The sequence below is a fragment of the Coenobita brevimanus genome, chromosome 52 (genome assembly GCF_032717465.1).
Source record: "Coenobita brevimanus isolate Jiangsu-jjx chromosome 52, ASM3271746v2, whole genome shotgun sequence".
In the NCBI taxonomy this organism is placed as follows: Eukaryota; Metazoa; Arthropoda; class Malacostraca; order Decapoda; family Coenobitidae; genus Coenobita; species Coenobita brevimanus.
The window spans coordinates 27376346-27390034 of record NC_137005.1 but is presented as its reverse complement, the minus strand read 5'-3'; the positions used below and the strand labels follow the sequence as shown (position 1 = coordinate 27390034).

The 13689-nt window shown below is 42.0% G+C and overlaps 2 pseudogenes; both read left to right on the top strand.

Moving 5' to 3' along the window:
- Window positions 1–259: 259 nt before the first annotated feature.
- LOC145400517 (uncharacterized) lies at window positions 260–1063 on the top strand (annotated as a pseudogene).
- A 4068-nt stretch (window positions 1064–5131) lies between these two features.
- LOC145400516 (uncharacterized) overlaps window positions 5132–13689 on the top strand; it is a 32528-nt pseudogene continuing 23970 nt past the window's right edge.

Here is a 13689-nt window from a genome sequence, read left to right as displayed (position 1 = left end):
GACCTTGCAATTGCACGACGTACCGGTACGTCGCCGGGACTGGCAAATGCAAATCGTTGCAGCGTACCCATACGTCGACGGGACGGGGCGGGTTAATACAGCACTTTTAGTATATGCTGTGCAGTTCTATTCACCTGCACTTCGAAAAGCTGTAGATCGACTTAAAATAATCCATGGTAGAGCTACAAAGCTCCAGTACATAGTTAATAGCTGGGTGAGAATGAGAGAGAAAACTGCAAGGGTAAACCAGGGTAAATAGATGGTAAACCTATATGCAGCTGATGTTCCAGTTTCAGGGGAAAGTTTGCCTAAATTGGAGCGTCTTAATCACGTGTCCCTGTTTGTGTATACCCTTACTCAGGATTCGGCGGATAATAGGAGACATTATCTCACAATTTCAGGAAAGGGAAATTCTATGTGTAAGACAGTTATCCCTCTCTTACTCTTGGCGAGTAGACACTTGTCTCTCATTCCGAACGTAGATGAGTTGTTTAGGAAGCTTACCAGAGCTCCTTCGCCCCCTCCAGGACATCAGTTTTGTTGGATATGCTTCAATGTCATTCCAGATAGTGTAGACAGGAATGGACAAGAATGCCACTGTAAGTTTACACAAAGCCTCCGTTTCCCACCAGACTGTGCAAAACTGAAGTTTAAAAATTATGCTTATCGTCATGCACCCTCCTACTTGTGCTTCTTCGATCTACAAACAGCTAATGCCCCATGCCAGAATTAAGGTAGCTTCATAGCTAAACATAACACGATTGGCCATGCTTTTCTTATTCTGGATAGACAAGGCGAAGTGGTAAGAAAGAGGAGTTACATGAGTCCTAATGCTGTTGATGATTTCAGTGAAAGTCGGTCTAGTACCTGGAGTGAAATTAAAGATGATCTGCGAGAATACAGCATAGACATGAGCATTGAGGATGAAACACATTACCAAGGACAGCGCCATTGTCAACTTTACGTTACCTCATTTCAGTCACCAATAAACCCAATCGTCATCATGATCACTCAGTTCATTATGAAAATTCCTTCGGAGCTTACTGTGACCGCTCTAATATGATGTGTCGAAATATGACCAAATATCTTATTGCTTTAGCTCATAATCTAACTCTTGATATTTCTTTTATTTTTAAAAGGCTATCCAGTATTGATACAGGATTGCAATCGATCTTTTAACCCCTTAACCGCGGGGCGTCACTTTCGTGACGCTCGGGCACAATGGATCATACCGCGGGGCGTCACTTTTGTGATTCTGTGTTATTTTGAATTATCCCGGGCTTTCAAGTGGTGGCTTGTATCATCTATCAGTACTGCCAATGTCCAACACTAGTCAGCACTCCAAATCTCATCTTTACTCCCATCCATTGTTGACATTTTAGCGATTTTCCCCCCATCCTGACTCCCCTTCCTACCTGCCCTCCATTACCCTGTCCTCTCACCTCCCACGCCGCGCTGCGCTAAGCAAATTTCCCCCGGATTTTTCCACAGATTTCATCCATTGAAATAAGCCCTGTGCCCTATACTTATACAAATAATATATACCAAAAAAAAAATAAGGTAAGTGATAGTGTTATACACCAGGAATTGGCTAATTATCACCTGACAACACCTCACGTGCATTCATTCGCTACATTACCACAGTAATTTCCCCTTTGAATTATGCCTTGTAATCGATGTCTCTAATAAAAATATATATCAGAAAGGTAGGGAGAAGCCTAAGTGACATTTACATTCACCTGGAACTACCTATTTCTTTATGTATTGCCGAGATTTTCTACCATTAATTTATTAGCATGTAAGTTAGCAGATGTCAGCCTCAGTGTCATTGTCAACCTTTGCCTTCTCAGATAAGCCGCGGCATTTAGTTCCTTGTCCTCCGCTGTGGTCAAACCATGTCGCACTCACGCCCCGCCATTTCTGCTGCTTCTGCACCCATTGCAAAGGGCCCCGTGACCTCTACATTCATAAAAAGTCATGAGGGAAGCAGGAAAGGACTTAGTGACTCTGCAGTGGCACGTGAACTAGCAGAATTGTCCATGGTGATGATGGATAGTGATTTTGATGATTCGGGTGAATCGTGTGATGAGCCGGGTGAGGTAATCGTGCCAGAAAGTGCTAGCACGAGTGCTTCAGTGTCGGAAGTTATCCCTAGCTCCAAGGGAAAGGAGCCGTTAGCGCAGCAAGAGAAGGAATTTGGGAAGGGAGTGAAAAGGCGGCGTGTTAGCCCCAGAACAATGGCCCCGCATGACCCAGCCCACCATGAGTCCCGAGTTGATTCACCTCCCCGTTCCCCAAGCCCCACTTCACTCATTTCTTCCTCTTCGTCTGCTGAGTTATCTCCGGAGTCTTCGTCGTCGGAGTCACCATCAGCATCAACAGTGAAGGCAGGCCGTAGAGGAAGAGGTAAATCCCGGACTAGTAAAAGTAGAGTTGGTAGTAGAGTAAGGGCTGCTAGTGCTGTACGGCAACCCAGGGTCAGTGCGAGTGACCTTGAACGGGGTAAATCATCCTCACAGCCACCCACCACCACCACCCACCCTACACCGCCACAACAGGGAATCCTGGACGCCTTCGCGTGGACGGAAGGGTCCGATTTTGTGCCTGAACATTTAGTTTTTGATGAGAGCTCCTCAGGAGTTCAGCCTGCCTTCACTATTGACGATAATGCTGAGTGTGTGGACTACCTTTTGGCCTCCCTAGATGACGAAGTCATGCAGCACACATGTGATGAGACCAACAGGTATGAATCACAACGTGCTGCAAGTGGTACAGGTGCAGCCAAGATGCAACAGTGGTCCATGCTGGGAGTGCAGGAGTTGTATGTGTTCTTTGCCCTCATGCTTCTCATGCCACACTCCAAGAGGCATGAGTTGGAAGAATACTGGTCCATGGACCCCTTACTACCCTCACCCACCTTCAGTAAGTACATGGCCAGAGATCGCTTTCAGAACATCATGGGAAACCTGCACTTTGCCGACAACGATGTACCTTCCCAAACCGACCCACTCTGGAAGATCCGGGAGATTCTGAGCAGAATGAAGGATAAGTTTATGTCATTCTTGCACCCCTTTCAGAAGGTTGTCATTGACGAATCCTTGGTTTTGTTCATAGGACGTCTTCGGTTTGTTCAGTACATTCCAAGCAAATGCCATCGCTTTGGAATTAAGTTCTTTGTACTGTGCGACTGTAAGTTGGGGTACATCTTTGACTTCGTCATTTATTCAGCCAGCACTGTCGATCTGGATAAAACACACCCCCTTGGCTTCTCAGGCTGTGTAGTGAAAGTGCTCCTTGAAAAGTATTTTGGTGGGAATCATGTGCTGTATACAGACAACTATTATACAGCAACGAAACTTCCCAAATACCTTTCAGAGCACGGCATGGCTCCTGCAGCACTGTCAAAGTAATCGTGCCCACTTCCCTAAATTCACAGAGGCAGGAACCTCGCAGTGAGGAGACGTGCACCTACGCAAGTCTGAGAAGATGCTGGCAATACAGTGGCATGACAAGAGGGTCGTGCACATGCTCACCACCGTACATAAAGGGGAAATGACACACAGTGGGAAGGTCGACCGTAGGACAGGCGAACCTGTGATGAAACCTGATGCTGTGTTGGACTACAATATCAACATGCGGCTGGTGGACAAGTCCGACATGATGATTGGTGAGATCGACTGGCTCAGGAAGAATACTAGGTGGTACAGGAAAGTTTTTCTGCATCTCATAGATATGACGATGCTGAACGCCTTCATCCTGTACAAGATGAAGGTCAAGCCACCCAAGTCCTTCTCCCTGAGGTTGTTCGCCAGGACTTGTGTCCAGCAGCTGCTGGAAAGATATGGTATGGTGACAGCAGCAACTCCAAGGCGCCATCCAGTAACACTTCCCGACTGACTTGAGCAGAGGGCGTATATGGATCGGCACAGACTGGAGCTAATGCCTGCCACAGGTAAAAGGAAGGCTGCGATCCGCAGGTGTCAGGTGTGTGCACATACCACCCGCCGCACACCTGAGCACAAACGCACCTCTTGGCAGTGCGCTGAGTGCCAGTTTCCCCTCTGTGTTACCTGCTTCTTTGATTACCACAGCCAGAAGCAGTTCTAACAGTGCAAATGGGAAAGGAGAGTAATGTGGAAATAATGTGGAAATAATGTTTAAATAGCAAGTGAAAGCAATGGATGTTCAGTACATATGACTGAACAGTGTATTATAGTTTTATCTTACTGAAAGTGACAGTGACTAACATAGTGTAAGGGAAATAGAAGGGTAAATATTGGAAATACAATAGAAAATGTAAATAGTAATGTAAGTAATTAGTAATATAAGAATATGTTATGTTATAACAGTGAAAGTGAATCCGTGGCTCTCTACGTATTTTACTGAATGAAAAATTGAATGACTTCAGTGACAATAAACTAATACGACTGAAGGAAACTTATGGAGAAAGACTCCAGACATATATAAGTGTGATATAGTAATAGAAATATAAAGTGTGAGGGGTTTTATGAATAATAAATGACAGAGTACCAAGAGCGAACTAGCGCAAGTGTGACTGTCAGCCGCGCTCGTAATTTTCATTGCTTTCACAGTGTTTTTTTGGGGGAGTATGGATCCCAAACTACTTGAAAATCATAGAGTAGTGTTTATAGTGTTAATATCTGGCTGTGGTAATCATATTATGGGTTGTCGGGAAGTGTAAAATGGAGACTTCGTTACCCAACTTCAGAGGTCTCCACAAGTCCTATGGTAACGACGAAGGCTCAACAAACATTCCAGGAGAAAACTGAAGGTATGTGCCATAAGCATATTTAATTTTAATATTCTAGGACTAATAACTGATTTTTGGCAAATATTTTTTGAGAGTCTGTCGGAGCCCGAATAACCCCGCGGGACACGCAAAACATTGGTAAACATGCCCGCGGTGTAGGGGTTAATATCTCTCTTATTTTAAAAGAGCTATGCAGTACTGATATAGGAGTGAACAGTAATTAAAGCTATAAAAAAAGTCAGAGTGAGAATAGGGAATATTCAGTTTCAGGACACGCCTAGCATCCTTACTGGCAGCCTTGCTAACCTAGCTACGCGTCACGTGGCGGCAGGTTACGTCACCAGGTATGCGCATGAAAAGATGGGTTACTTACCTGAGGCAGTGCGCGAGTTTGTCGGCATGCAGAAACAGGTCATGTGCTATGATTACATTATTAGTCTTGAGAGACGGAGACATGATTACCCTCTCGTGATGCTTTCTATAATTCTCTTAAGCAAGAAGAGGTATCACTTGAAGATTATCAGCACGCCCAACTGTGTGGGAGTTAGCCCCTTTTCAGACAGTAGATGAGTACGTGCGACTGTCCTGCGAAATAGATGCTGGATTGCTAGCTGACATTTACATGCAGTACAGATCGACGTTGCCGGAATTGTATCGCTTGTATGTGTCACACAATGTAGTTTTGTCCTCCTACGTTTATGATGCGTTATTAATGTCCAGTGGCATTCAGTTTGATAATCCTTATCAAAGAGAATTATACCACCTCAATAAGAGAAATATTAAAGGTGGATTTGTAACATGTGTGACGCTTCTTATGGTAACCAACAATCCAGACATTAATTCTGATTTTAACCCAGATATATCTTTAAATGAGTTTATCACATACGCTGACTTCAGTTCATTGTATCCTAATCAGTTGTTATATCATTTACCTTTGGGTAATATTCATAAACTTTCTCAGAAAGAGTTGATGCCTTTGATGAGGTAGGCATTGCTAATCATCACACAGATGGGGACGTGGGTTACTGGCTTCACTTAGACATCAAAGATGTTTCTCCTAGTGTAGCTAGAGCTACAGAAATGAGTTTCCTCTGTGTCTGACGCATCATATTATCACAGATCTACTCTCTCCGTATCACAGACAGCTTTTAGCGAGAGATGGACGTAAACTACCAATGAAAAATTTCAAACTAGTTGCAAGTCACAAGGGACTAACTGATCACTTAATAAGTCTTCCCTTGTTACCGTTGCTCATGGAGTTGGGACTGGAAATTCAATGCATTCGTGGGATCTATAGATATACTTAAATAATTCATTGAAAGGAATGTAAACCAATTCATAAAAGAGACGTGCGCCATTAAAAGTAGAATGTTTAAGTTAATGTCAAATGCTGTGTATGGCAGATCCATCCTATCAGAAACTCGGTTTGGAATTATACATAAATATGTCACCAAGAAGAAAGATTTTTTGAAATACCTGGTATGTCCTTCATTTAAAAGATTGTGTCCCCTTGATGTCAGTAGGGTAGACTGTGTTAACAGTAAAAAGAATATTAAGATGACCCAACCTAAATTTTTAGGTTTTCAAATTTTAGAGTTTGCTATGAGAACAATGTACTTTTCTGAAATGAAGTAGTTAAGGTAGATTATGGCAACAAATCAAAGCTAACCTATGAGGACACAATTTCAACTTTTCTTTCGAGACAGACATAAGTTTACATGATGAATTGAAGCATGGACAACTCTTTCTTCACATCGATTTTAGTAATTTTCCATCTGATCATCCCTTGTATAACAATGAAAGGAAGGGACCACTAGGACTCTTAAATTCAGAGACGGGAGCTAAACTCATTCAGGAATCTATTGTTCTAAGCCAAAAATGTATTCATTAATGTTGCAAGGAGGTAACCAATATTCGCGATGAATGGGTATCCCCTCCCACCATCAGGTTAGGATATCCCATCAGGATTTCAAAGATACTCTAGCCGGCGCCCCCACATAGCAAGTTCATTGTTACACTCTCAGAAATGTGATGAACCAGGTTACTAACACATACATAAATAAATGTTTATCTAGCTTTGATGACTAGCGCTTCTACGTGAATGCTGTCACTACTAGGGCATATTTTCACCCAGATAATGAAACATGACAAGAACATGGGATTGAGAAGGAGGAGGAGGAGGAGGAGGAGGAGGAGGAGGAGGAGGGGTGAAGGGAAGAGGAATCAATCAGAACAGTGGCATCGCAGACAAGCTATATTTGGAATGTATTTTCCTAATGCTAGTAAAGAAAAGGAGGAGGACTGGGAAGAGCAGGTGTGTGTGTGTGTGTGTGTGTGTGTGTGTGTGTGTGTGTGTGTGAGAGAGAGAGAGAGAGAGAGAGAGAGAGAGAGAGAGAGAGAGAGAGAGAAGAGGAGGAGGTGGAGGAATGGATGGGGGAGACAGGTAACCCTTATCCGTTCGAGAACAGGTAGACAATTTATCCTAGGGAAGAAAAGGAGGAGGAGGAAGAAGAAGAATCAGGTGACGAGGTGGAGGGAGAGAAGATGAGGAGGAGGAAGATGAGGAGCGGGAAGAGAAGAGTGATGAGAATGTTTGGATGGAGGAGACAGTTAGTCCTATTCTGGTGGAGATAGGCAGATGGATCTACTGTAAACCGGTTAAAAGCGCGGAGACAGCAATGGCTGAGATGTCAGAGTAGAAAGGGAAAGTGGCGGATGTACGATTGTCTAAGCGTAAAGCTAGGCCTGAAAACTATTCCTGAAAGAGACTTTGTCAAGATCAATAAAAATATGTTGTTTAGGTATACCATGTTTTACTTCCTTCCCTTTTAATCTTTTATCACTCTGAAAATGGATAAAATATACAATGAGGAGCAAATTAATTTATCCATTTATATGGCCCGCATTATGATTGCCTGGTATACTGGCTCTTATAAAACTCACCTCTGTACCATACTAGTTGAGAAATATCCTTAGCTATTTTGTAAAATAGTCATATCTGGGGTCACCTCTCATACTTTAGGAAAGAAAAAAGGTATAAAAGATAGACTGGATATGCAAGAAGAAATTACTGACTCAACAGTTGACCATTACCCCTTTACCAATCCTGAGACACATATTCTTCAGATATTTGATGATAATTTCCTCATTTCTGCTGACTCACAGACTGTGGTTAATAGTTTCATTAAAGGAAAGCATAAGATTCCGTTATATTTATTACACGACTTTATTTTTCCTCGGATAATATGCTAGAACTATTGTTTTTAATACATCTTTTTACAAACTTACGAAAAATAGGGATATATATCAGGCAGAATGCCTAAAGAGACTACTCTGTGGTAAAGAAAGAGCTAAAAGCTTCGTTGAGATTTATAAAAATGTGGTACTGAAAGTCTCCCTTGGTTATCAGCTGTGTGGCTTGGCAGAGAGCACATCAGCAGTACTTCAGCTACATAACAATATAGTGTGGGAATCTCCGTGCGAAAAGTGTTTCTCTAATGAATTCTTTACTCAACAGTATTTGTAAAAACTATTCAAATCCTGGCGGGCTAGGAAAGCGTTAAAAGTTTATACCGGGACGCTCGACAAATGTACGTGATGTGCATTTTTTTTTTTTTAAGAGCAGTAGAACTTACACATTACATAAGCAAACGCTACGGTATTTTCCTCGCAGGAAAATTAGCGGCTCAAAACCGAAAATCATTTTATCATGTGATCTGGGCGATTTGTCTCACTTACACTGGCACACATGAGGAGTCAAGTATATCGTGGTTAGCTTAAATGTATTTAGTAGGTATTTACAAGTCGCATTTTTGAAAAGTATATCTTCTCGCTGTAGTGCAAAATGCATTAAAGGAAATTTTAGGGACCGAACACTATAAGACCTATTCTAGACTATTTACAGATTTATCCTCCGAATTTTATAATTCTGAGGTGATGAAATCTCCAGCGGCTAAACACATAACACTGTATCCCAACTACTCCTGTGAAACTAAAGCCAGTTTAGCCGAAAGGGTACTGATAACATTAAAACATAAAACATATAAATATCTTAAGTAGTAAAATACATTAACATATACTGATGAATTGCCCGCTATTATTCATACCTGTAATCACACCACTCATCCCGGGTTAGGTGGAGGATAGACCCCGGCCCAAGTATATGAATTCAAGCATATATCTGATATTTCCCAGTGGAGGAGCATGTATTTCAATAAACCCTCTGTAATGAAAAAAAGACCAGCTCTCCTCTATGTATAGGGGATATAATACGGCTGCAGATGCACTCTCGCACTCAATTTCAAATGAACAAGGCGTATTATGTAAATAATACTAAAGAACTGTTTAAAGTTCGACGCCTTGATGTCACTCATAAGAACGTACCAGTCTATTACTTAGGAAATTTGACGAGTGAGGATCTATAGTGACTATTTTATAGAGAATTTAATCAAAAACACTCTTACAGATAAATCTAAGGTGGATATATTAAGATCTAAACTGGAAAATGGGAAAGGAAAGTTTTTCGTTCAGTGGAGAGATACACATCTAAATTTAGTACTTGGATGCTGCTGACCTTTCAGACATGAAGGGAGTCTCCCCTCCCCATTTCCGATATGAGTAAAACTCAACTTATTGTTTAACATAGAGAATTAATTGTGGTCCTATCTAACTTATCCCCTAAACTTAGAAGTACAGATACTGAAAGTCCGAAGAGGCATGAAACTAAAACTTCTGTCAGTTTCCTAACAAAGCGTCTTATTGACAACCCTAAGTTAGAGCTAACCTAAAAAGTATAAGAAGGATATTAGAGGACTATGGCCTTAAAAAAGATGCTTATCTCTCTCTCGCTCTCTCTTTCTCTCTCTCTCTCTCTCTCTCTCCACACACACACACACACACACACGTCCAGTGGGCCAACTGGATGGGATACAGTGGCGTGAAACTCTTGCTTGTGCCAACAGCATTTGGTGCGAACGCAGCCTTACACTCCACCCTGAACCACATATCACAGCACACTTGGGATAAGTGGTCATCGCTCCCTCCTGCAACACATTGCACTAGTTGAATGTGATGTACACTTGGTACCTTAGTCCGTGCGGTTCTTAATCTATTTTCAAGTGAAGAGTGGTGTTGTGGAATACAGAAACAAGCCTAGCATAATGTATTTGGGAAACACCACTGGTCAGTGTGGTGCAAGAGGCAACTGGATAAAAAAAAAAAAAAAAAAAAAAAAACAGACTGGCGAGCATCAGTCCTATATGAGACAGCCCTAGCATGTATTCAGTATGGACGATGGGTGTTAGCGCCGAAGTGGTGACATGTAGAGGTGTGCGGTACGTAGGAGGACTACTGGGCCTTGAAATCAGGCTGTGAAGCCTATGCCCAGAGTCGGTCACATAAAAAAAAAAAAAAAAAGTTAAAAATGCCCAATAATTAGCAGGTATGCACTGGACAGGTGTTCGGAAAGGCAGTTAGTAGGATCGAACTCTGCGAAATGGTTTGATTGCAACTGTGCCAGAGCAACAGCCCAAAAGTCATTAGCAAATAACTCTTACTTAAAATAATAAAAAACATCTGAATCACTCTCTCAATTTAACCCACCCCGTCCCGACCACTTTTTGACCACTGGTACCTCCCAATCCCGACCATTTTTCGACCCTTTTTTTTTTTTTGCTAAAACTTTCGCTTTTGCTGAGAAACATCAAAAATTCATAGAGAAATCGCTCACCTGAGGTTTAAAATACTCATTACAGGTAGGAGAGCCTCCTTACCTTACTGGGTTTTCTATCAGGCTGGCACCAAAGAAAACGAGTTCTATGGGAGGATAACTATTTCACACCACTCATAAACGGTATTTATTTATTTACTGTTACGAATTTATATGTAGTACAAGAGTATATTGGTTTTCAAGCAGTAATATAGGCATTATAAGCATTGTTTCACTCACTAATACCTGACCTTTTTTTGCCACATTACCTGATCATCATTTCTGACTGTTTCTTCCTCTAATGCTATGTAAAGTTTGTCCTCCACATTGTCATTGATGGGGAATCACTCTGGCCCTGAATTTCGTACCGTGGCATGACATGGCTATACTGGCCAGGTCACTGATAACAGGTGAATTGCTGAGAAAAGGGCATGCAGGGGGGGGAGGAGGTCATGCTGGGTAAGGCATTGTCTCTGCCTGGCATCTTGTTGAGGAAGGTGTCCCGTGTATACGTACCAAAAATGACTCGCGAAAATTGAAAATTGTGGAAATTATGAACCTTGCAATTGCAGGACGTTGAAGTACGTCCTCGGGATTAGCTGTGACAAAACGTGAGGACGTGGAAGTACGTCCTCGGGACGGCGCGGGTTAAAATTGCTAGAAATCATGCAAAAGCTGTACTAAATCAAGCTAAATCAAACTTTCTTCAAAAGCAAGCATCAAAACTACTTAAAAACCCTAATGACAATAGAATATTCTGGTCAGCTCTTAATTCTTACAATAATAACAAGTCATCATCCATTCCCCCACTAAAATCTTCAGATGGCAACATTACAAATGACCCACGTGTGAAAGCAGATATTTTTTCCAGTACATTTGCCAGAAATTCTACCATAGAGGATGCCAGGCAGAACATCCCAGTACTAGAACTTGACTCTCCAGAAATTGTTCCACTTAATATACAGACGAGATACGTAAAATCCATCCTAGACAATTTACCTACCAACAAAGTTCCAGGCTCAGATGGAATTCCCCCAATTGTTTTGAAAAAGTGTTCCCCTGAACTTGCCTCTGTTCTAGCTATATTATTCCGACTATGCATACGTACTTCATTCCCAAATTCATGGAAAGAAACCAATATCCACCCAATTCCGAAGAAAGGAAGTTCCTCTGACCCCTCAGATTACAGACCAATAGCTGTCACATCTTCTCTTGGTAAGGTATTTGAAACTTTAATTAATATGCACATTGTTAAACATCTTGAATCCAACAGCTTAATTAGTGATAGACAACATGGTTTTCGCCAAGAAAGATCCACCATTGATATACTCAGTCTCCAAGCTCATACCATCCATCAGTCAATCGACCTATATGGAGAAACTCATGCAGTAGCCCTTGATAATTCTGAAGCCTTCGACAGAGTATGCCATCGTTCCCTGCTCTCCAAACTCCCTTGCTATGGACTAACATCTTTTGTTCCTTTGATTTCCTCATATCTCAGTGACAGGAAAATAAGAGTAAAAGCAGATGGTGTATATTCCAATTTCCACTCAATTAACGCCAGCGTGCGACAGAGATCAGTTCTGGCGCCATCCCTGCTCCTGGTTCATATTAATTATCTCCTATCTGTCACCCAATCTTATCCATTCATATGCAGATGACTCAATACATAGTTCATTCACACTCAGACACCCATTTACAAAGTCTAATATCTCTACCTCTCAACTCAGTACAGCCATCTCCATAAATCAAGACCTGTCTACGATTAGTGAATGGGGACAAAACAACCTTGTCTCATTTATTGCTAGTAAAACTAAACATACACAATTTACCAATAGACAGATATTGCCAGATTCGTATGTTACCTTCAGTGCTACTAATATTCCCATCTCCAAAAGTATTGAAATTCTCGGCATCCCACTTAACAATGCCCTCAGCTGGACCTCTCATGTTAGATCACTTGCTAAAATCGCCTCAATGAAACTTAGATTATTGTACAAAGTCCGTAACTTCCTTACTGACGAGTAGTTAGCTATAATTTATAAGAGTCATGTGCACTCTCAGCTTGAATATTGCTCACCCTTGTGGAATGGATGTGGAGAGGTTGCATTATAACAACCAGACATAATTCACAACAAAGCTGTTAGAATTATTAACAACCCTGCCATTACAAATAAACTACCTCCCCTACATGTAAGAAGGAATGTTGCCTCCTTTGCATTATTTTACAGATATTTTTATGGCAGATGCTCAGACGAAGTTGCGTCCATGGTGCCACCCCTCCATGCCTTCCCTTGTGCTACATGGGCATCTGGTAGCGCTCATGACTGGAATGTCATTCAGCCATATTGCAGAACATCTGCCTATCAGATTTCTTTCATTCCCCGAACTGCATCTCTCTGGAACTCGCTTCCCCAGAGTTGTTTCCCTCCAAACTTCAACCCACAGCTGTCCAAGTCTAACTGTTAACAGATATTTTATGAACTGAGGACCCAGTAAACTGGTGTATGGATTATTTTTTTTATCCAATTGTTTTTTTCTTCCTCTGTTCTGTTAATTAGGAAAAAAAAAAGATAGCTGTGTTGCTGCAAAATGTAATTCGCCTGTGGGAGGCAGTCACTCTGCCTGGACGGCGTGGTGTTAGTAAGAGATGAAGTCTTGATATTGGTTGCTGAGTGCAGTAAGACAAGCAAGGGGTCTCTATTGACCTGCAACTGTCACCCTTAATGATGTCACAGTCCCTCCTGCAAAGCCCCAGTGGATGGGAATCCCCATCAGCACCTGCTGTCAGTTGTCACATCTGCATGGGCTTCATTTGAACCAACCTGTACCATGGAGTTACCCATCAGTATCACCAAGTCTTCCCATACTCTTTCTTCATCACAGTTTTTTGGTGCTGGAGAGAAACACTTTCATGCGGTGGCACTGACATAACCAGAAAAATTTCACAGTGCTGTTATACGAATGCTCTCCAGTTCCCTTCCCCGAAAGAAAATCTATGGACTGCTGAAGGGCTGCTACATTTTACAGCCCATAATGTCCATCTTCAGGTGAGCCTGGTGTCACAAAAATAAAATCGGCAGCGGAACAGCGGCATCAACGGCAGTGGCAGCAGCAGCGGCATCTGTGTGGCAGCAAAAGTAACAAAGTTCTAAGTGCTGGGTGTTGCTAGCCAGTAACAAATGGACTGAGGCACAGGACACAGATGAGA